This window comes from Phyllostomus hastatus, unplaced genomic scaffold (genome assembly GCF_019186645.2).
Source record: "Phyllostomus hastatus isolate PE091 unplaced genomic scaffold, TTU_PhHast_1.1 phas_scaffold_1066, whole genome shotgun sequence".
Taxonomy (NCBI): domain Eukaryota; kingdom Metazoa; phylum Chordata; class Mammalia; order Chiroptera; family Phyllostomidae; genus Phyllostomus; species Phyllostomus hastatus.
The window spans coordinates 3,391,165-3,414,170 of NW_025334004.1; the positions used below are offsets into that span (position 1 = coordinate 3,391,165).

General features: G+C 37.9%; 1 protein-coding gene across 1 annotated transcript in view; it reads right to left on the bottom strand.

Moving 5' to 3' along the window:
• Positions 1–23,006, bottom strand: part of RNLS (renalase, FAD dependent amine oxidase) — a 252,989-nt gene that overhangs the window by 59,998 nt on the left and 169,985 nt on the right. The gene's annotated exons all lie outside the window — the stretch shown is intronic.

Consider the following 23,006-nt stretch of genomic DNA (forward strand, 5'->3'; position numbering starts at 1 on the left):
GTGGCAGCACTAGTACAGGGTGTCTGAGTGTGCTGTGAGGATTACATGAATAATGCATAGCTCAGTGCTTGGCACAGGGTATGTGTTCATGAGATAGGCACTTTTTCTATTAGAGAGATGAAATTATTTAGGAAAATGGGACAATATTTCATCCTGGGGTGGAAAAGGAAATTTCCTTCACATGTGAATCTCCATGTCCAAACTCTTTATCTTAAAGGGTCTCAGGGAGCTGCCTGTTCATATATGTACGGCATTAATAATTTGCATTTCAAAGAAGGCCATAGTTCTATTTTAAAGGTCTATACAGGCAAATTCAGAAATGCAATATATGAAACATTTTCATTAAGTTGGTAAAAAATATCCTAAATAAAAAGACTGATAGACGGACCTCAAGGATGACAGCTAATTTTAGCTAGACCTTGGAGAAGTGATTTTAGGTGGTCAAGAGAAGGCAAGAGGGGTATTTAATGAAGTATTTAAGCACAGCAATAATCCTACACATTATTATAACACATTCCTGGCTACAAAACATTTGTAGAACTAAGACCCCATTTAATCTTCACAAAAGCCCTGCAATGGTAAGTGTATTTACCATCCTCATTTTACCTCCCTAGGAAGCTGAGATTCAGCGTGGTCAAGAAACTTGCCCTAGATTACACAGCTCCCAACTCACAGGGTCAAGATGAAGCCACAATCACTGCACCGGAGTCACGCACAGGAACTCATTACTTTGTGCAATCTGCCACCCCCCCACTGCACACGCCCCTGATCTGTAAGTCTGACCTTCAAAATGAACTTTGGTATTGCTTTCTCCTCAGACATTAATGATTACTTTGCACATGGAAGTCTAAGCCATCACTCCCTTTGACCATCATTTCCTGCTTATTAAAAGATATTAACTGCTTGATAAACAAATGATCTTCTGACATTGGCCTCATTACACTCAATGTGTCTTGGGCTTCATTTGATTATTTGATCTGTTTTTAAAGTTCTGGCTTGATGTTATGCTTGACTGCTTTCCTAGGGGGAGGAGGTGACGAAGACTAATACCAGCAGTTGAGCACATATTGGAGTCTTAGTGATATCACTAAGTTTCCCAGTTTTTCGATTAAAAAACAAACCAACAAAACTGTGGAGTCAGCTATTTAGTAAGTGAAAGGGCCTAAAACTCCTTTTTTTTTTTTTAAACACAAAGTGAAGGTCAACTAGGTTGACAACCAAATGGGACCTTCCGCTCTCCCCACATGCACATTTGCACATTTAGCTAGTTTTTAGGCAAGCTGCTGAGTGGCAAATCCCACAGGGTAGCCCTTTGAAAAGGTAATTGATATCTATATAGAAACAGAAATTAACCTCAAACACCCTTGCATGCTCTGGGGGCTCTCCAATTCATTCTGAGAACAAGGAGGTGAGACTTCTGATGGAAACGGTCTCAATTTCTGGACATATTCACTTACCAAAAGTTCATTTTCAGGGCCTTAAAAGTTTTTGATTCTTGCCGGACCTAACAAAATGTTCTGATTTTGCTTGAATTTTTTTTCTTTGAAAGTTTTTCTTATGCAAATGCCAGAGGGAACATCCCTGGGCCCCAAATATATACATTTTTAGCAAGAAAAATGGTATATTCTTTACTATCATGTATTTGTACTAACACGTGTTATTTATCCTAAAATAATTTCTCACATAAAAATGCCCAATTCAACATATGAATCTTTATCTGGATGTCCTAATTACATCCTAATTTAATTCTGAACCACTAGGATCATACACTCTCTGTAACTATGCACACATGTACTTATAATATTGAATATAGGTTTCGACCTTGATGTGAGTAAAGTGGCTATAAATTGTAGTGAACAGGGTACTTTACACTCCCTACTTCTATCCATTAGAAGAACTGTCCTTATTCCGTTCTCTTTGTGACTATGCCTGTGTGTGCATGTAGTGTGCGTGTGTGGGAATGGGGGAGGTGGAGGACAGAGGGAGAAACAGGAAGTGGTGGAGGGAGAGAAAAAGAAGGCCTGACTGTACTCCTGAGAACGCCCTCAAGTAATTTCATTCTTTGTTTTCTTACCTATCAAAGAGGCTAAACATACACATTTTGTCTATTTTCTATGTTTTTTGGTGAAAATATTCATTCATTCATTCTTGACTTTATGCCAAGCACTGTTCTAGATGGCAGGGATAAAGCAGAAAGATAAAGGCCCTGCTCTCACGTTACTTATATACTAGTGGTAGAAAGACCAATGATAAATAAATAACCTACTAAATGGTGTGTCTGTTGGTGATAAGAACTATAAGGAAAATAAAGCAAGGTAAAGGGATAAAAGTGACAGGTATGGGTAGTGAGGCTATTTTAGATAAGCTGCCAGGGGTCTAAGTCTCCTCTGAAGATTTTATCTTGACTTACATGTGAAGTTACTACCAGTTATGAGCAAAGAACAGACATGACCCAGATTCTGTTTTAAAAATAATAATTTTTAAAATTATTATTGCATCCCTGGCTACAGAGATGCAACAGGGGAGTTAGGGCAGATAGCTCCACAGCAGTCGCAGACTAGGGAGAACAGTAGAGGAAGTCAGGAGTCACTACATTTTAGATGGAATATATGAATATGAGTGTGTATAAGTAAATACATTTACATTATAATTTACATATATGTCTGCATTACGTGTTCATATATATGTCACACACATATATATAAAACTATACCTAATATAACTTTTGATGTTTAACATACACACAGAAAAGTATGCCTTGATGAATTTTTAAAAGGGAACATACCAGTGTAATCACTAGTTATATTAAACAACAGATCATTCAGTGATCCTGAATTCTAACACTATAGATTAGTTTAGCTGTTTTTGAATGCCACATATACAGAATGATGTGGTATGTACCCTTTGTGTCTGGCTTCTTTTACTTAATATTAATGATTGTGATATTTATACATGTTGTTATGTGTAGTTGTAGTTAATTGTAGTTAACGTGGGAAAGTATTGCTTCCATGTATATACTACACTGTATTTATCCATTCTACTGCTGATGGACATCTGGATTGTTTATAGTTTTTGGAAATTACAAATGTAATATGAAGAACATCTGTATGTGTTTCTCTTGGGTACATATACCTAGTACTGGAATTACTGGATTGTGGGGTTTGCTTATATTCAGCTTTAGTTGATACTGTCCTCTACTTTTCTAAAGTGATTGTACCAATTTCTACTTTCACTTGGGGTATATGAAAGTTCAGTTGCTCCATATCTTTGTCCAACTTCACTACTATCTGCCTTTTATTTTGGGATGTAGTACTTACTATTACGTGGTGGTTTTAATTTGCATTCCATGATGACTAACATTTGGAAACCTCTTTCAATGTTTATTTGCATATCCTTTTGTGATCGCTTGTTCAGATCTTTGCTCATTTTTCTTTTGGGCTGTCTGCCTTTTTCTTACTGCTATTTAGGAGTATTTTAGAGATTCTGGGTATGAGTCATGTATGTACAGTAAAACTTTCTTCTCCTTAGTGGCCTGCCTTTTCACTCTCAAACACATGGTTTGATGAACATAGTTCTCATTTAATTTAGTACAATTTATCTTTTTTTTTCATTTTAGTGAGTACACTATTCTGTTTAAGAACTTCTTGTCTACTCTAAGGTCTTAAAGATATTTTCTTATTTTTTTCTTTCTGAAAGCTTTATTCATTTACCTTGCACAGGGTTTTGCATATATTTTTGAATATTAAGCAGCCAGGATTTCTGTTGGCTTGGAAAGGTGGTGTGAGGCCCCCCAAAAATCAAATGAGAAATAGATAGAGTGTTACTTCTCATCTACTCTAGTGAAATAGTAACAGCTTTATTGTTCCATAATCGTTGCGGTTACAATAGAAAAAGAAGACTAGAAGTAGCCTGAGACAAAGACTGAGACTCATAAGCTTTGTGTGTCCAGGATCCCAGGACACTGCCTGGTATGACGTGGGCTTTCAGTAAATGGTAATGAATACATCCTCATTGTAGAGTATTGGAGAGCACACAAAGGCATAAAGAGACAAAAGGAAAAATAATCACCATATTCTCATTAGCCAGAGAAACAAACAATGATTAACATTTTGGCATTTTCCTGATTTTTTTCTTTAAACATGGCTGTGCTCATATAGTACATACAATTTTGCAAAGTGCATTTTTGCTTAGGATATGACAAAAACTCCTCATTGTACACATAATTTCTAATACTTCCATAAAATTTGATAGAAAGGTTGCTGTGTGATTTAACCATTCCATTAATTTTGGACATTTCTTTCTTTGTCTGTTGTAATTAAAGCTGTTATACATATCCTGTGTCTAGATCTGTATCTATGGTTTTAATTATATCCTTTAGATAGAATATTGGAAGCAGAATTACTCTTAAATTGATTTTCAGAAAGACTGCACCAATTTATACTTCCACAGAGTGTATGAAAGACCCATTTCACCATATTCTTGCTTGTGAGGTTTAATATACATACTAACCTTTTTTTTCTTGATAATTCAATAGACCAACACAGATACTTTGGTTTTAATATCTATTTCTTTAATGACTGATGAAACTAAACATTCTTCATATGTCTACTAGCCCATATATGTTTTTCTCTTTCGGAAACAAGCTGTTCACGTCATGCTGCTAACCAGTCTACAGGATTCTTCACGTTAGTAGGTTAAAATGAGTGATGCATTATAGAGACTCTTCATTAATTATGTTATAATTTTAATGTGCTGTTTACTTTTTAGTATTGTATATATATTATAATACTTATGCCAATGATCTTACCAGTTGTTTTCTTTCTTTCTTGTGCACACTCAGACACCTGCCGGTGCTCTTGGGCTCTCTCTTTCACCCTGCTTCCCTCCCTCTCTTTTCTGTTTAAACACTTAAGAGGCCAAAACTTGATTTGTGCTGGTTATTCTTTCTCCCCCAGGTCCAGGCCTTCTCTGCTCTGCTCTGCGCCCAGGGTGACTGCCCTCTCTATAGGGTGAGCTCTCTGGAGTTCTTTTCTGGATGGTATTGGCCAATGAGAGGCTTAGACAAGAGACTTCAGGGCGGAAGGTGACAGACACTGGAATATTGATTCCTTCTGCTCCTTCCTGCTTGCCAGGTGCTGGCAATGCCGACTTCCGCAATAGTTAAAGGTCTTTTTAGGTAGCTCTGATTCCAAGGCTCCAGTTCTCAAGGGGATCTGGACATCCTGTTTTCTTCTCTCACCCACTCAGGCCTAGCAGCAGTAAGGGCTTCCTGTTGTTACTGTCCCAGGGTGTCACAATGTCCTTTGCTGGTTGCCTTAACCCTAACTGCCATTCTATAAATGCCCTTTCGTTAAAGTCTTCCAGTGAAAATCTTCGTGAATACACCATCCATTTCCTGCTGGGACCTTGACTGAAAAAATATTTAACTATATTTTCTTCTAGCTTCTTCTAGAAATAATGCACTCTGAGGCAAAACATGACACATTCTACTCTTACGGAGTTCTAGAGATCAACTTTTCAAACCAAGGAGTATTCTGAATGAGAATATTTTGTGCTTCACGAAGGTCTGTGTTTTCATAAGTAAACAAAGTACTGCTTTCGATTATGTTTTTTCTTCATCTAATTCTGGCTTTTTTTTTGGCACGAAAACAAATACTTCAATGTTGCTAGTAAAACAAACACCTTTTGGCACTAGCACGGCATTCACCATAAATACTGTAGTTAATGGTAAACGCTGCTCACACTGACAGTTGGTGCTCCAGAGCCTTAATCTCTTTCCAGGAGTTTGTTGTCTATAGCCAAGTACAGAGGATTGCTAAATTCCTGATTTGCCACCATATGTGAAGAATTTCAACTCAGGGACAATTGAAATTAGGATGTCAACTTGTGTTATAAGCATTTCAAGGTCTGCATCAGGGGACACTGGCCGCTCTTGATTTACTTATTCTTGCTTTTATCTTTTATGTTGAATTCCACGAACGTCAAGAGATTTCCTGCACTTTTCATGTTAGACCATTCAGATCTGTGGGCACATGAAACCAGCAGAATTTTAGCCAGAATAGCCAATTCCTCTTTACTCAAAGTAGCTGTAGAAATAGTGCTGAAATACCCAGTTTCCATAAATAGTTCTCCTAGCAGGCCAGTGCAAGAGTTTGAACTGTTACCATTCACGAGCTATTTCTTTTGTGTAAAAGCATCACAGAATGTCTTGTTTCACTTCACCTGGAATAAATTGAATGGTCACTTGGACTCTCTAGGTATAGAAACCATTAAGCCTGGAAGCACAGTTTCAAAAACAGTTTTGGCAAGCAATAAATCTAGAGTTTATTGGTGACAGACTTCAGCAGTTATATATCTATGTGGAATTTCCCTGGGGAAAGATTTCTTTCACCCTGAGAAGCATCTCTAGAGTCAGAAAAATCTGGGTTTGAATTCCAGTTCTGACATTTACTGTGTGACCTTGGTCAAGTTGCTTAATCCCTCTAGCATCTGTTTTCTTGTAAAATGAGAAGTATAATAAAGCCTGATTAAAGGATTATTAGGAAAATTAAATGAGATAATAGTAAGTGCTTAGCACAATGCCTGGCACATAATTGCCTGCTCGCCAAGCTGCCCCAGTGGCCTTTGAAAAGGAATATTTAACTATTCAATGTGGCTGTAGCTAACATTGTAACTCATAAAGCCTTTTGACTTTCTCCCAACCACATGAAGTCTCTGCTGGTTTACAAACTCACTACCCACTCTTCTCTCTATCTGGATGGAAGTCCTGTGAAACTAAAATGATAGTGAGTTGTTTCTATAGCAACTAGTTCTAACCACAGGATTAGAAAAATAAACATTTTTTAATGTAGGAGCCGTTTTCTAAAAGAATGTGGGATTATTTAACTCAAACATTATTTGCTGTAGGTCTACTGTGCACCCAGCACTATGCCAGTCACTGTAAAATACCTTTTAAAAAAAACACTCAGCAGAGTCTACGATAGAATTTAGACTGAGGCATAAAATAATTTTATCCTGGTTATTACCAATTTTATCCTTTGGAAGCTTCTCTTTGGGCTTCAGAATAAAAATGTAGTTAGCTTTCCTACTCTCTGTACAGAACATATACAGTCAGCCTGGAAACCACAGTAGGAAGGTTGGAAAATGCTAGCGTTATTTCCATGCCCTCTAAACTTTCAGACTATTATGTCATCATTCTTTTTGTAGGAAAAGCACTGAGTTTCAGATGAGAAGGAATATGAAAATAAAGCATTGTGTGTTCTATTATGCAAAATGTCACAGAATATCATACATATTTTACAGCTATGGCCCTGTCATTCATGAGCAATGTAGAAATTTTAAAATTCACAATAATTAAAGCTTGATTACATGTCACCTCATATTTTTACACAGATACTTATTTTTATATTTATCGCTAGTGTTACTTTATACTGAGGCAATGACTTGGTGAATTAGTCTAACTCAAAACTTTTGTAGTTTTAGAAATCAGAAAGCAATGTTTGCAAGGATCTGGAATCTGCGATATTGTGGCAAAAAGTCAGAATTTGGTGATGTAACCTCTAGGACGCTCAGAAATATGTTCATCTTGTACTTTGCAAATCCTCTAGTTTCTTTTCTATTTACGTAACAACAACTCCCCACTATGCTTAGCTAAAGCCAAAGCAAATAAACTGAACGTGGGGAAAAAACTGTAATGGTACCAAACTTCATTTAGTGGAAGCTTACAGCATTTTGCTTATTTTCAAATTAGTGTGCTCCCAGAACTAACAAAAAACTCAGTTGGATGTAAGGCACAATTATTTTTGATCTTCATATTAGCTTATCTGTTCTTTGCAATGTTTTTTGAAAGTTTGTTTTCTTTTTTTTTTTTTTTTTGGTGCTAATATATTTGATTTATTGATTATGCTATTACATTTGTCCCTTTTCCCCCCTTCCCTCCCCTCCACCCTGTACCCCCTCTCCCACCCACGTTCCCCCCCCCCTTTAGTTCACTTCCATGTGCAATTCTTATGAGTTCTTTAGCTTCTACCTTTCCCGTACTATTCTTGCCCTCCCCCTATCTATTTTCAACCTACATTCTATGCTACTTATTCTCTATACCTTTCCCCCCCTCCCCTCCTCCCACCCCCCCCCCTGTTGCTAGCCCTCCATGTGCCCTCCATTTCTGTGGTTCTGTTCCTGTTCTAGTTGTTTACTTAGTTTCTTTTGGTTTTGCTTTAGGTGTAATTGTTAATAATTGTGAGTTTGCTGTCCTTTTACTATACATGTCTTTTTCTTTATCTTCTTTTTCTTAGATAAGTCCCTTTAGCATTTCATAAAATAAGGGCTCGGTGATGATGAACTCCTTTGATTTGACCTTATCTGAAAAGCACTTTATCTTCCCTTCCATTCTAAATGAGAGCTTTGCTGGACAGAGCAATCTGGGATGTAGGTCCTTGCCTTTCATGACTTGGAATATTTCTTTCCAGCCCCTTCTTGCCTGTAAGGTCTCTTTGGAGAAATCAGCTGACAGTCTGATGGGAACTCCTTTGTAGGTTACTGTCCCCTTATCTCTTGCTGCTTCTAGGATTCTCTCCTTCGTTTTTACCTTGGCTAATGTAATTATGATGTGCCTTGGTGTGTTTCTTCTTGGGTCCAACTTCTTTGGGGCTCTCTGAGCTTCTTGGATTTCTTGGAAGACTGTTTCCTTTGCCAGATTGGGGAAGTTCTCCTTTATTATTTGTTCAAATAACTTTTCCACTTGTTGCTCCTCCCCTTCCGGTACCCCTATAATTCGAATGTTGGAACGTTTAAAGGTGTCCTGGATGTTCCCAAGGCTCTCCTCGATTTTTTTAATTCTTATTTCATCATGCTTTCCTGCTTGGTTGATTCTATCTTCCTTCTGGTCCACTGTATTGTTTTGAGACTCAGATTCCTTCCTTTCTCTATTGGCTCTCCTCCGCGTATCTTCCTGCATCTCTTTTATGGTAACCTGCATCCTTTCATCTAAATTGCGCCCAAAATCAACCAATTCCGTGAGCTTTCTGATTACCAGCGTTTTGAACTGTGCATCTGATAGATTGGCTATTTCTTGGTCACTCAAAAGGATGAGTCCTAGGGGACTGATCTGCTCTGTTGCACACATGTCTTATGTCTTTCCCTGTCTCTCTCCTTCGGTCTGGTCGCTCTTGTTAAGGTGGGGGGCGGAGCCTTAGGTGTTCACTGGGGCTGGGCGCCCCAGTCGCTAGATTGTGACGTTATATGTGGGGGCGGGGGGCGGGGCGGGGGCGGGGCGGGGGCGGGGCGGGGGCGGGGGCGGGGGGCGGGGCGGGGGCGGGGCGGGGGGAATCAATGGCGGCAGTTCAATTCTCCTGGGCCCAGACCTTTCCCTGGGCTCCTGGGCTGCGAGCTCTGCCCTGGTCCACAATCGCTGCCCCACTGGGTCCGGCAGCCGCAGCTTGCGCACTCAGGGTCCACCGCTGTGTTCCTGCGCCCCAATGGCTGTCGCGCTGATTCCGCGCCAAATTTCCCCCGACCTCCGTGCGCTGCCGACCCGCACCAGCCCCGCGCCCGCTCGGCTCGTTGTCTCCTACCAGTCTGGATGTACGGGTCTACTTCAACTTCTTGGCTGTCCAACTTCCATTCAGATGAATCCCCTGTCGGTTCTGGGTGTTATGCTGACTGTATTTTATTGTTGTTCTAATCTTGGTTGTGTGAGGAGGTACGGTGCGTCCACCTATTCCTCCATCTTGCCGGAAGTCTCGAAAGTTTGTTTTCTTAATATGCTGGTTGGTACATTTAAAAATATTGTTCACTTTTTTATTTCCATTTTATTTGTGTTAATGAATTATAAATTTTACTGCTAGGTTTAAATCATTTCCCCCTGTTTTTCTTTTTCTTTTTATTATTGTTCAAGTACAGTTGTCTGCATCCTCCTGTTTTTCTTCTGAACTTTACATCACTGCAAATGTTTAATCTGAACGATGTGACAACAGAGATTATCCTTAACTGAACACTTGCATTTGTGAGCCACAGCAAAAATCTTTATGTGTATAAATACATGCATATCAATATAATGCGATTCACGTATTTCAACTCATTGAGCTTCAATTTCCTCATCTGTTAAGTACTAGTATGACCTAGCTTTAAAAGTTGTTATAAAGATTAGAAAGTCTGTGTTCTAGGTATTATTAAAAAGTTTTTGAAATTTTATATTCCGAAATAGGGGCAAATAAAAAGTAATAGTAGCAATTGTTGCTGTCATTGATGTGGCAAGGAAAGGGACGAACAAGATAGCCTTAACTGGTATATAAAGGTACACTTGTTAAGATAAAATTTAGAAGTGGGAACAAGGAAGGAAGAAAATAATTTTTTTCCTAACTCATTTCTGGAAAGACATAATTTTATATCCAATTTTGTAGCTTCAAGGTATTTGTTTCTGATCTATAGCTTCAGTTATATAATATTTTATCAAAAAGTTTATTAAAATATTTTTACCAGGTATTTGTATTTTTTACTAGGGATCTGTTATTAACCAAAATTGATATACAATTAACTTGAATAAAATTAACCATAGCATCTCTATAGCCTCAAAATAATAAGTAGTTTTCTTCCTTCTTATGACATATTCCAGACCCATGATTCTACCATTTGTAGAGTCAAAAACATAAATTCTCCATTGCTTTCCTGCCCTAACACACCCACCTCACACACCTGTTTACTCTTTGCTGGCAGGTAAATGTGTACATCTGTTAGGTATCTCCATGGTGGGGTGATAAATGGGATCTTGTCATTGCATTATTTAAAGAGCAAATTCCAGAGATCAAACCTTTTCCACACCTGTGTCTGCTTAGGGACATTAAAATGGAGCTAGGCTCATTGATTAAAAAGACATTTAGAGTAAAATTATTGGGTTACCTGATGAAATCTTTTTAGCCATATCTGGTTTCACCCTAACTTATGGGTATCCCACGGATATGAGAATTCAATTGCAGATCTTCTTTGTAACCTCCGCCCAGCCAACCTCGCCCTCACCTCTAGCTTAGGCTGCAAACTGGCTGTCCTGGTCAGGCGGACACCTAATAGCTTACTCTTGCCACCTCCTTTCCTAAGCTGCAGACCCAGGTTACCTCCTCTGCATTCGCTCTCCTCCTTACCCAAGTTGTTCTGTTGTCTCAGGAAGATCACTTTTTAGCTCACCAGTTGCCTTCTCTTCCTTATTTCTTTTATTCTATTTATGAAGAAGACATGGGCCCATACCCCAACAGTAGAACAGAGAAACTCTTTGCCTGCCAAATAAACTGAAAATGGCTTTAATAGTTGGTGATGCAGAGATAAGGAAAGCTACATATTTTGTGGCATAATAAGAAGTAATAAAGAACCGTAGCTTGTAAAGAGTTCCTTGAAGTACCCTTCAGAATCTCACAAAAGACTCTACCTACCTCCTCATCTGGCTTTTCCTCAATAACCCGTGCCCAATACAAATAGAACAAATGTATTGTGTTGTATCTTGTTTGGGCAAATAGGTAGTATTTCTATCATATTAACAATAAATAAGCTTTTGTGGACAAGACTGAAATAGCAGATTAGAATATTGGTTCTGTGGGAATACACATTCCTAATTTGGAAAAAAATATTACCAACAAATAGTTTATAAACAGAGTGCTGCCTGGAAGGGGAACTGATTTATGTTCTGCTTTCTCACTCGGTACCAATTTCACTGTACTAGCTTGTCCTCTTGCCTAAAGACTCAGGGACATCGGTACAGACGGATAAAATCAGAATAGACAGCCCATAAAAAAATTAATTCACCTCTATGTCAAATAATGCTTACTGAGAAACTGAATTGAATGATGCAGCAAATAAAATATTTATTTCTTACATGCAATATAAATGAGTCAATGTCACTCTGAGAAATTTAACTTTTTAATTTGCTAAGTTGGTGTTTGTATTTTACTAGCAATTGCAAAAGAATAATCTATGATTCTCTTACTAGTGTCAAAAAGATGATGCTGAGGGGAAAGCAGCATCGTGGCAAAAAGATGATGCTGAGGGGAAAGCAGCATCAGCTATCACTCCAGCTAGCTTGGGAAAGCATGCAGTCTACATTGTTCTTCACTAGTCTCTGAATCCCTGGCCTTTATGTCTATGGTGGCAGGTACCAAAATCAGGGTTGGATTACAAATTTGCATAACCCTGTGTGCAGTGATCTAGTTATGTGGGAGATACATGAATCTTATGCTACATATAGTTAACTCTACAACTGCCAATATATAAATATAGGTACAGTAAATAAACATAAAATTTTACATATCACATTTATATGAAAAGAACCCAGATGGCTTTGGTAAACAACACATTTAAAACTTATTTTCTTTTTTGAAAAAAATTTTTCTCTGTTCTAATAGTCTTGGTAAATATACTACCCTATATGCTAATGCACTTAACATTACTAAAAACAATGTAACAATTTAAACTTCACCAGAAATAGCAATCCATGAATTATAAATCATTTATTAAACTTAATAAGTTTTAATATAGAAAAATTATCTTGGAACAAAATAGTACTTTATTTATTAAAAATCAGATAAAATTAGCTCCATTTGAGCTTCTTTCTTTCTTGAATATAATTCAAAAGTATTCTTTAAAAAGCTGAAATGCAAGATAATGTACATTTCTGTGTTTCCCTCTCTTTCTCTCTCACAAACACACACACAATGTAGAAGACAACTATAAACTACAGGGGAAAAAAGCATGTTATGTTCAATATGTTATGAGTATATGTTCTAAAGTTGAAGAATTAGTTGAATTAAGGAAATATTTTTGCTTTTGTTTACTTAAATGTGAAAATTTAATGCTATGTAAGCAGAGTATGCAAAATAAGTAATTTTTCACATTCTAAAAAGTAGCCAGTTTTTAATAACATTTGAGCAAAAATAAACTCTTTCCAGACCAAGAATTTTTTAAAACCTTGGGAAAAACACAGTGCTAAAATTTAGTCCAATGTTTTTGTTTTTCTTATCTTCCTTTTTATCACCCCTCCCACTCTTTTTACAAAAAAATTTAATGAACTGGGAAGAATTACCAATCTGATGTGTGATTGTCTCGAGTTGTTTGATTTGCATTTTCTTGATACACAATATGGCAGATAGATTTTTCCCTAGATGGTGGCAACAGTATCCTCCATCCTCCATTCTCTTGTTACATCGCTTTTATCAAGAGATAGGATCTATATCCTCTTCCCTTGACTCTGAGAGAGTTTGTGACTAAGGCAGAACTGACACTACTATATACGATTTTTGAGCTAGGTCATAAGAGTTGATACAATTTATGCCTGGTTCTCCTGGGACACTTAGTCTTGGATCCCAACCATTGTATTATGAAGAATCTCAGGCCACTTGAGAGGTGGCTTAGGTTTCTGGCTGACAGCTCCAGCCTACACCAGCATCAACCCACAGACTGGAGTGAAGATGCCTTATGAAGATAACAACCCCCAGCTGTTGAGTCACCCTCCAGCTTTTGAGTCTTTCCAGCTTAGATCCCAGACACTGTGGAGCATAGACAAGCTGTTCCCATTGTAACCTGTCCAAATTTCTGATCTGTGGAGTTTTTGATATAATACAATGGTTGTTTGTCACTAAATTTTGGGATTTGTCACACTGCCATAGAAAACTGCAGCAACCAGGGAGGTGAGTCATCTTTTCATATGTTTATTGACCAATTGCATGTCTGCTGTGTATTGCTTATTCATTAACTTTGCCCACTTGATCTTGGGTTGTGTCTTTCTTGCTTATCTGAGAGGCCTATCCAGAAAGTATCCAGCCAGGTACTATGAAAAGTAGAGACATTTACTGAAGAAGATACAAGACACAAGAAACATTGTACACAGGACAATGACGCATCAGTCCCCTTCAAAGTGGGCACCTTGGGGTCTCACACAGTTAACCTAGTGTCTCTTCGACTGTTCAAAACTCTCTGCAAAATCCTTATTGGAATCACCATCAGCTGCTCCATCACATTTTCCTGAATCTCATCAATGGTCTGAAATCTCTTCCTTTTCAAAGGTGATTATAGTTTTGAAAAAAGCAAGAAGTCACAGGGCTCCAAATCTGGGCTGTAGGGGGGCTGAGTCACCTGGGCGGTTTGATGTTTCACCTAAAAACTCTGCACGAGATGTGATGCATGAGCAGGCACATTGTCATGATGAAGCTGCCAATCACCTGTTGCCATAGTTACAGCTGTTTTTGTCGTATTGCATCTTTCAAACAACAAAGAACGTTGAGGTAGCATACCATATTAATTGTTTGGCCTGGAGGGTGATACTCATGATGGACAACACCTTCCCAATCAAAAAACGCAATTAACATGGTCTTGATCTTGCTCAAAGTCACGAGCATGACCAAGACCATGCTCGTGACTTTGCATCGCCTTCTTCAGGTGTGGAGAACCAGGTGACTTCCATTGGGATGACTGGGCCTTCGTTTCCATATCATAGCCATAGAACCACCATTCATCTCCAATTATGACCTTCTTGAGGAAATCTGGTTCATTGGTAGTGGTTTGAATTGAGTCATTAGCAACTGCAGCATGATGTTCCTTCTGCTATGGTAGCAGAAGTCACAGAATGAATTTTACCACGACATGTTGCATGCCAAGATCCTGCGCCAAAATCTTGACATAGTGGTTTTTGGAATCCCCAGATAAGCTTCTAGTTCTTGTAATGTCAGTTGTTGATCTTTGTTGATCGCAGCCTGTACACATTCAACATTCTCAGGTGTTCTGCTTGGTGCAGGCCTTCCAGAATGTGGACCGCTTTCAACAGATTCTTGACCATCTTTGAAGTGTTTGTGCCACACTTTTATTTGTGTTGCATTTGTTGCATCATCCCCAAAAGCCTTCTGAATCATCTGAATAGTTTTCACAGAGGAATGTTCAAGCATGATGCAAAAGATTTGGCGCAGATTTGTTGCTCTACTCAGTCATTTTGAATGTGACAGCCTCACAGTACAAATACTCACTCAATGGTGTCTACCGCCCCTACTGACTAGTACAGTGAAGTCGTCATTGTTCACAGTGGAGCATTCCAGTCCACTCTACTTGGCTGCCAGTTTACCTCAGTGTCATGCAAACTGTTCTCATTATATTAACAATGGCTGGACTTTTCCTGGACAGACCTCGTCATACATTTTGCATATAATCCTATACTCGTTACATACATCGTAAATGTATTCAACCAATTGCTTCTTAGGGAATAGAAAAGTTTGAATTTTATATAGTGAAATCTTTAAATTATTTTTTTTTGTTTTGGAATTCTGTCTTTTTAAAGGAAAGTCTTTCCCACCTGAAAACTATAAAAAATCCTATATTTTCTTCCAATACCTTTATTTAGGATCAACTCTTTAATCTACCTCTAATTCATTATATCATGTGGTATGAGGGAGAGCAAATTGAACTCTTTATTAATGGAGAGTTGTCTTTATATCATTTATTTAAATAATCCATTCTTCTCTGAGTTGAAATGCCTTTTTTATCAACTAAATTCTTAAACATATGTCTATTTCTGGACTCTTTCTGACTCATTGATAAATTTGACAATTTCTACATAAATTCTGTTTTATTTTAATTTCTATAGCTTTTTGGTGTGCCTTAATATCTGGTAGAACAAGTAATCCAGCCTCACCATCCCACCCCCAACTTCTTGCTGAATCTTAAACTTTTCATCTTTCATATGAATTTTGAATCAACTTGCCAAGTGCCTTAAGAAAACTGCTTTGACTTTATAGATTAAAGGGGGGCCCACTGATGTATTTATTATATTAAGTCTTTTTGTGTGTGAATATGCTATACTTCCTGATTTATCCAGGTCATCTTTTAGGTCTTTCACTGAAATTTCAGAATTTTCTTCATGTACCCATGTAGAACTCTTGTTCAGTTTATTCCTAGGCAGTTTACTATTTTTTTCACTTCTTGAGGATAATTTTTTAAAAATATTATATTTTCTAATTAGTCATTGTCATAGTATGACAAAATCATTAAATTGTGCATATATGTATTTATACCTATATGTATCAAAACATATTTTGTATTTCTTGTGCTCATTTTTTCCTATTTGCTCCTTCATTAGTTATTATAGGTTCTCAGCGATTTCCCTTGAATTGTAGATGACCATTATGCCATCTACAAATAATGGCAGGATTGTCTTTTCCTTTCCAAATTGTGTCACTTCAATTTCTTTTCCGTATGTGGTTGCATTGGAGAACATCTCCTATACCAGTGCTTCTCAAACTTTAACGTGCATGTGAATTACTTAAGGGTCTTGTTAAAGTGCTGCTTATAATCTTAACAAGCAGCCAAATGATACAGAACACATTCTGAGTAGCCAGATATCTACTATGTTAAGTAGCAGTGATGATACTGGTCTCTTCTGTCTTATTTGTGACCTCAGTAAGAATTCTAATTCTTACCCAACCCAATAATGGGGATAAAGAAACAAAGTTAAGTACCTTAAATACCTTGCACAAGTAGCAAATGACAGAGCAAGACTCTGACCGAAGTGAGCAATTTTGAGGCCCTTGTTCTTAATACTCACTCTATAGTAATTTCTGTGATAAAACAAAGATAAATACGTCTGAGGCTGTTTTAAAATGCAGATCACCTATCACCTGTTTTAGAAAAAATTCATCAAAGTTCTTATTTGAACTTTAACATTTACTCACCTAGAAGAGAGGTTGGTAAACTACATTTCATGTCCCATATTTGACCCCTGTCTATTTCTCTATGGCCGTCTAGCTGAGAATGGTTTTAAAAATTTTAAATGACTGAAAAATAATCAAAAGAATAATAACATTCAGTGACATGTGAAAACGACATGACGTTGGAATGTCAGTATCCACAAATGAAAACGTATTGGAACCAGTCATGCTCATTTGTTGGTATATTGTGGTTGGTTGCTTCTCTGCTCCAAAAGCAGAATAGAACGGTGATGACGCAGACCACACAGGGTACGCTCCCATGGCTGGCAATGCTGTTGGGTGCCCTAACACACTGATGCAGTTATAATTTTCTATGTTTCAAGCGCCATTTTGGCCTATGACACCTTTTATTGTTATTTTTTGAATTACCACTGCATACTCATGTCAAAATAAGAGATAAGTGGATTTCAAATGGAATGTACGGTGGAGCGTGGATGGTTTTACTATGGAATTAGATGGCAAAGCACCGTGTTTATTGTGGAATGACACTGTAGCCATGCTGAAAAGTACAACCAACATCAGCATTACTGGATTCCAGCACTCATCACAACTCACATGAAAGCAATGGTCATTAAAATTTAAAAAATACTAATGAAACAATTCATCACAGCAGAATTTTTTCACAAAAATGAAAAGTGATAATGAGGCTGCAACCAAGTTTCTGAGTGCCTCCTTTACTGCCTAAGCAAGGAAAGCTGTTTGCCAATGGTAAGTAAATTAAATTGTTTTATTGCAGCAATTGAAGAAATTGTCCAGAGAAAATAAAGTTCTTTGAGACTATTTTTTTTCTGGTGAGAAAAGTTGCTTGAAGTGTTCAGAATATTGGGAGAAAAGTCAATAGTCAATTAAAAAACAAGGTAAATGATTTCCAGTGGTTTTCCTTGGAGTGGATCTTGTCTTTGAAGTGACTAAAGAATTAGCCTCTCTCTAAGCACCCTGAATGGTAAAACAATTAGGTGAGAATATTTTTGAAGAAATTGAGAGAACACTAATTCAGAACAATCTGAAGGAGAATCTTCTAAGATGTGTTACAAAAAATGGTAGTAAAATATTTCTTTTTAAGCAGAAATAAAGGCTCAGTTACACAGATTTTACACAACTTGCGAAAATATAAAGCATTCTGAGCCTATAGATAGTCACTTGATTATTCACCAGTCGGTGCTTTGAGGACAATAATTAAATCTATCTTATGCAATTAAAACACAGTTAATGGTGAGCTTCATTTACTTTTTTTGGACTTAACCACATCAGTTCTGTAAGTATTTGGAGTAATAGAATCTAAAATATGTTATTTCTCTACCACATACCAGATCAATTGCTAACCAGTGCTAAAATTTTATCTTGATATTTTTGAGGGCCATGGTTGAAATTTTTGTGAATGACATGTGCCACCATCCACTAAAGTAACTGAACACTGGATGATTTTGGAAATGAGTTTTCATTGTGGAATTGATACTGTTTCTTCATGAATACAATCCTAAATTAGAAGACAAAACAAGCACTGAAATGTGAAACTTATTACTGTGGTAAAGTCGTTTCAATGACAGTTAATGCTGTTTGAATCACATGTAATGTCAAGCTGCTTTATACATTTCCTGTGCTGTCAAAAGTTAAAACAAGAAGCAAGACCTCCACTTCCACACAAATGTGCATTAGATATTTTATCTGAGCTCAAACTACAGTTCTAGAACGTTTTTTGGACCCTGATGCAAGTGCAAATAAAATTTCCATATTTCAAAATCCATTTAACTGTACAATTGAGGAGCTTCCACCTACCTTTCAAAAGCAAATAATTTAATGACATGCTAAAAGGCAAATATTAAGAGAAGAATTGAATAGAATTCTTTAAGTGCCTTCCAAGCAATAAATGTGCTCAATTAAAATCATATGTTCATGGACAGATACTAGTATTTGGCCGTACCTTTCTGTATGAAAAGCCATTTTCAAAGATGAAATATGTGAAATCTCATTATAAATCAGCATTAACAGATGGACATGTGTAATCAATTCTGATGATAGGAAATACTAACTTTGAACCCCAATTAAGTGAAAGGTTATCCCTCCTCTACAATAAAAGAATTGCATTGATCTCATTCATGGACCTATATTACAGAAAATTGTACTCTATTATTATTACTAAATTTACAATTTTGTCAATAAAGATTGGTGGAAATTTGTTTTCTTCCTTGTTATGTAAATGCCTATGTAATATCCTCGATTTTGCCTGCTGGCCTGCAGAGCCTATTCTATTGACTCTCTGGCCCTTTACAGAACAATGTTGCAAATCCCAAGTGTATTCTCCTATGTCTTTTATTGTCACAGGTGCCAAGTGAAGATAATTCTCAAAATCGTTTTCTAAGTTTGTTTGTTGAGTACTAACTTCGTGCAAAGCTTTTTCCTTGTGGGAGAGGCACTACAATTTCCAGTTTATGGTGCAGAGAAATTGAATTTCAGAGCCTTCCCTACAGTCAGTTGTATACTTGGAAGTGAATGAGCCACTTTTAAACGTGGTCTTCCTGGCTGCAAAGTTTAGGTTGTGGGACCTTGGGGAAGTTACTTAATCACTCCAAGCCTTTTTCTCTTCCTCATCTATAAAGTGGGGATTGTAACTATAGCACCACCTATATCATAGATTTAAGCATTAAATTAATTAATATAGAGCTTACTTAGAAGAGCTCCAGTGGAGAGCATTCTGAAATGAGCTGGTAGTCCAATAACGGCAAAGGGATCAATAAAATAGCTAATTATTTAAAAGGAGTTGATTGAGGATAGTTCCCAATTCAGCTGAAATTGGAGCTTTTTAGTTATTATGGAATCTGTGCTATTTGGTTGAGGTCTGTTAAGATAAAGAAACTAATATATTATAAACATGCAAAAATTAAACACTGCATTTAAATCTAACTAATGTAGATGTACTAAAGTAGTTCTCATAGCCAGGTGGAGTCATAGTTACCTGACTTAATCCCAGCTTTGCTACTTGTTAGCTGTGCGACATTGGTGAAGTCACTTAATCTCTTTGATCCTTGGTAGTTTCCTTCATAAAATGTGACTTATAAGTAGCCTATCATATAGGAAGCATGAGGATTAAAAAAATTGCATCAAAAGTACCCACGGCTTGCCGTGAATGAGAGAATGAGCTCAGTAAATGTTAGTTCATTTTTCCTGGTCTGTAGCCTTTCTAACCTGACCCAAAACTTAGAAACAAAGCAAAGCAAAACAACAAACGAACCAAAGGAAAAACCACAAATAAAACCGAAATTACTGATTGGGTGCTGGAGGATAAGGACACTAGAAGGAAGGAAGAAAATGAAAGGACCTTACTAGAGTTGCCAGATAAAGGACATCAGTTAAATTTGCAGATAAACGGTGCAAAAAATTTTTTAGCATAGGTACATCCCAAATATTGCTTGGGGTACACTGACACTAAATAATTGATTATTTATCTGAAATTCAGTTGTAACTGTGTGTCAGGTATTTTTATTTACTAAACCTGTCAGCCTAGGCATGACAGAATTTAGTAAGAAATCTCTTACCCTGGATGGTCAACAAGAGTCAGAACTCAAAAGAGCCTGCCTCAGTGTGTTTCTAACTCTCTAACTGCGAAGGCTTCAAGGAAAGATCGACTCCATACTCCATGTATGCCAAACAGGAGGCCCTGACAGGAAACCCCGTGTGAGAGATTCTGCCCCTGTGCACCTTCTGAAGGAGCCTGGTGCAGAGGCTGCTGGGAAAACCAAGGCAGCCTGCCTGTTGCTCCCTTGGGTCCTTTTGCCCCAGGCTTTCCTTTGGGTGGGGCCCTGTGGTTACATTGTGGTGACTCTTTGTCTCCGTGCCCCTGCCACACCCGAAAACAGGTTGAAGGAGGGGCCAAAAAAAAAAAAAGGCTTATCAATATAATTTTTCTTAGCTGGTCTGTGCTTTACCTTCCTGGCCTGCAGAACTTTAATTATTACTTGGATGCAGAGTGGCTGCAGACTGTCATTGCTGGGCCTAATTTAATAGTCTGCTTGCACGAAGGCCGACAGAGATTGCTTTTGTTGCACTTTCAAACAGCTCGAAATGGTGGCTCTTTTACCTTGAGGAGGAAACTCTGTGGTTAAACTGTAGCCTAGGTATTTTTAGAGCCGTTACCATGTTAACCGAATTTTGTACATTTCACCTGCAGGATATGAAGTAGTGCTTAGGGCCTTCCCTAAACTCTAACAAAAAAAACATGATTAGACAGTTATTAATACTGTGTTTAGGACCAAATTAATGTTATCAGAAAAGCCACTTACAAAATAGTGGGCTGCTAAGACTGCCTTTTTGTGTGGGTGGTACTGTGCCATTAGGAAGTATTTTTTTCTTTGACATACAATGATTTGAAGGAACCTAACCAAAAGGCTAAAATTGGTTAGTTCTAAAGGTCAGAGCCTGAAGGCAGTGACCCATTTGTTAATCATTAAGCTTTTCTAAGCTGTCTCTGACAGAATTCTGGCTTTCTGCCACTTCTCTGGTCATTTTTAAGCTGCAAATTCTTGTACTGTTTCAGTTTTTAAGTAGGTAGCAAAGGTTATGAGAAAGACATCACTTGTTATTTTTCCTTATCAAATGTCTTTAGGGTTTTGGAAGGCAGAGCTGTTTTATGTTAAGGGAATCTCCTTAACATTCTTGCTACGTGGTATTTAAAGATGAATCAGTGTGTCCTCTAAAAGGGAGGGTCTCTAGCTATTATTCTAATGTTAATTAGCCTCCAAAGATAAGCTGGAAGTGAGAGAGGGGACACCCACTTAGTGATTAGGTATTACTTCCCAAATCACTGCTATCCGAGCTGGTTTTCTCTAATAATCCCAGCACTGAAAATTCAAATAACAGGAGCATTATAACCACATCTTCTGTCATCACTTAAAAACTGGAAGAGCTTTAAAATATCTTGAATATATTTTGTGAAGCCCAATGATATTCAAGTGATATGACATATTATTCCGAAATTTAATGCAAGTTTATGCTCTAGACTATCTGACATGAAGTTGGTTTGCACACCAAAAAACTCCCATAAACAAAACTAAATTTTATGTAGCCAAGGGATATTGAGCTGCTAAAAAAATGCTTGCTACAATACTGAACATCGAATAGCTGGTCTCTATTTCTCAAGGGGAAAAAGACACAGTCAAACCTTGCTTATCCCTAACCTAAACTTCTGGGAGGCTTAAGTATTTGGAATTGCTCCAAATGCTGAAGAGGGAGGGGGAGGGATGGAGAGAAGGGCAGCAACAAGAGGAAGAGAGAGGGGGATGGGGAAGAGAGAGGGGGAGAGGAAGGGAGAGAAAATGAGAACTAACAGAAAGCAAGCAAGTCAGCTTTTAGAAGTAGACCTGAAGCCCTAGCAACACTGAAAAGAGACCTGGAGGTTACATCTGATTGGCTTACCAGCCAGAAGGAATGGTGAGCTCTGATTGGTTGGTGATGATGTCTCCAAATAACTAGCCTTTTTCGGGAAAGCAAATTTATGTGTCAGAAGGGGGACAAGAGACAGAAGAAGCAGGAAAGAAGAAAGGGATGAGAACAAAGTAAATGACAGCTTATTTGCAACAGAGGTGATAATTTAGATTAAAATGGGAAGAGAATAACAACACCGATTTAGGTACCTGCTTTAAATTTACAGGATGCTTTTTCATGTAATAATTGATATTGTCTTTACAAAACCTGCAGGGCTCCCAGAAGTTAAATAGCGCGCCTCAGCTCATTCAGCTAGTAAGACGAATAGCTGAGGTTTTTCTGGCCGCAGAAAATCCAACAAATCCGAACAAATCCAACACTTTTGATGCCACACAGGTGTTGTGGAGATTATGATTTGTGGTCGTCCTGCGGGACAGAGAGCAGCAAATGCTCCGATCGCAGAAAAGAGAGTCAGAGAGTCGGAAGCCACATCAGCTTGTAGTTTAGTGGGAAATGCAAATGGGGGTGAAGGGCTCTTTGCCCTTCATGATTGCAGACCTTGAAAACACAGACAGAGGGAACATCTCTGTGGGTATTTGGAAGGAGATAGAATACTGGTGCAAATGAGACTTGTGTCTAGAGAGCTCCAAAGGCAGCTCTGATATATTTCACTGGGGTGTATTACAGTCTTCTTGCATTTATCATGTAGAAGCTGGATACCTAATTACTCCCCCTCCCCCACCTCTCCTTGAAAGCCATTCCTTCCTCAGGCTTAGCAAATAGCATCACCATTCACTCAGCTGCTCAAGCTAAAAACCGGAGAGTCATCTTTGTCTTTACTTTCTCCCCATATCTAAT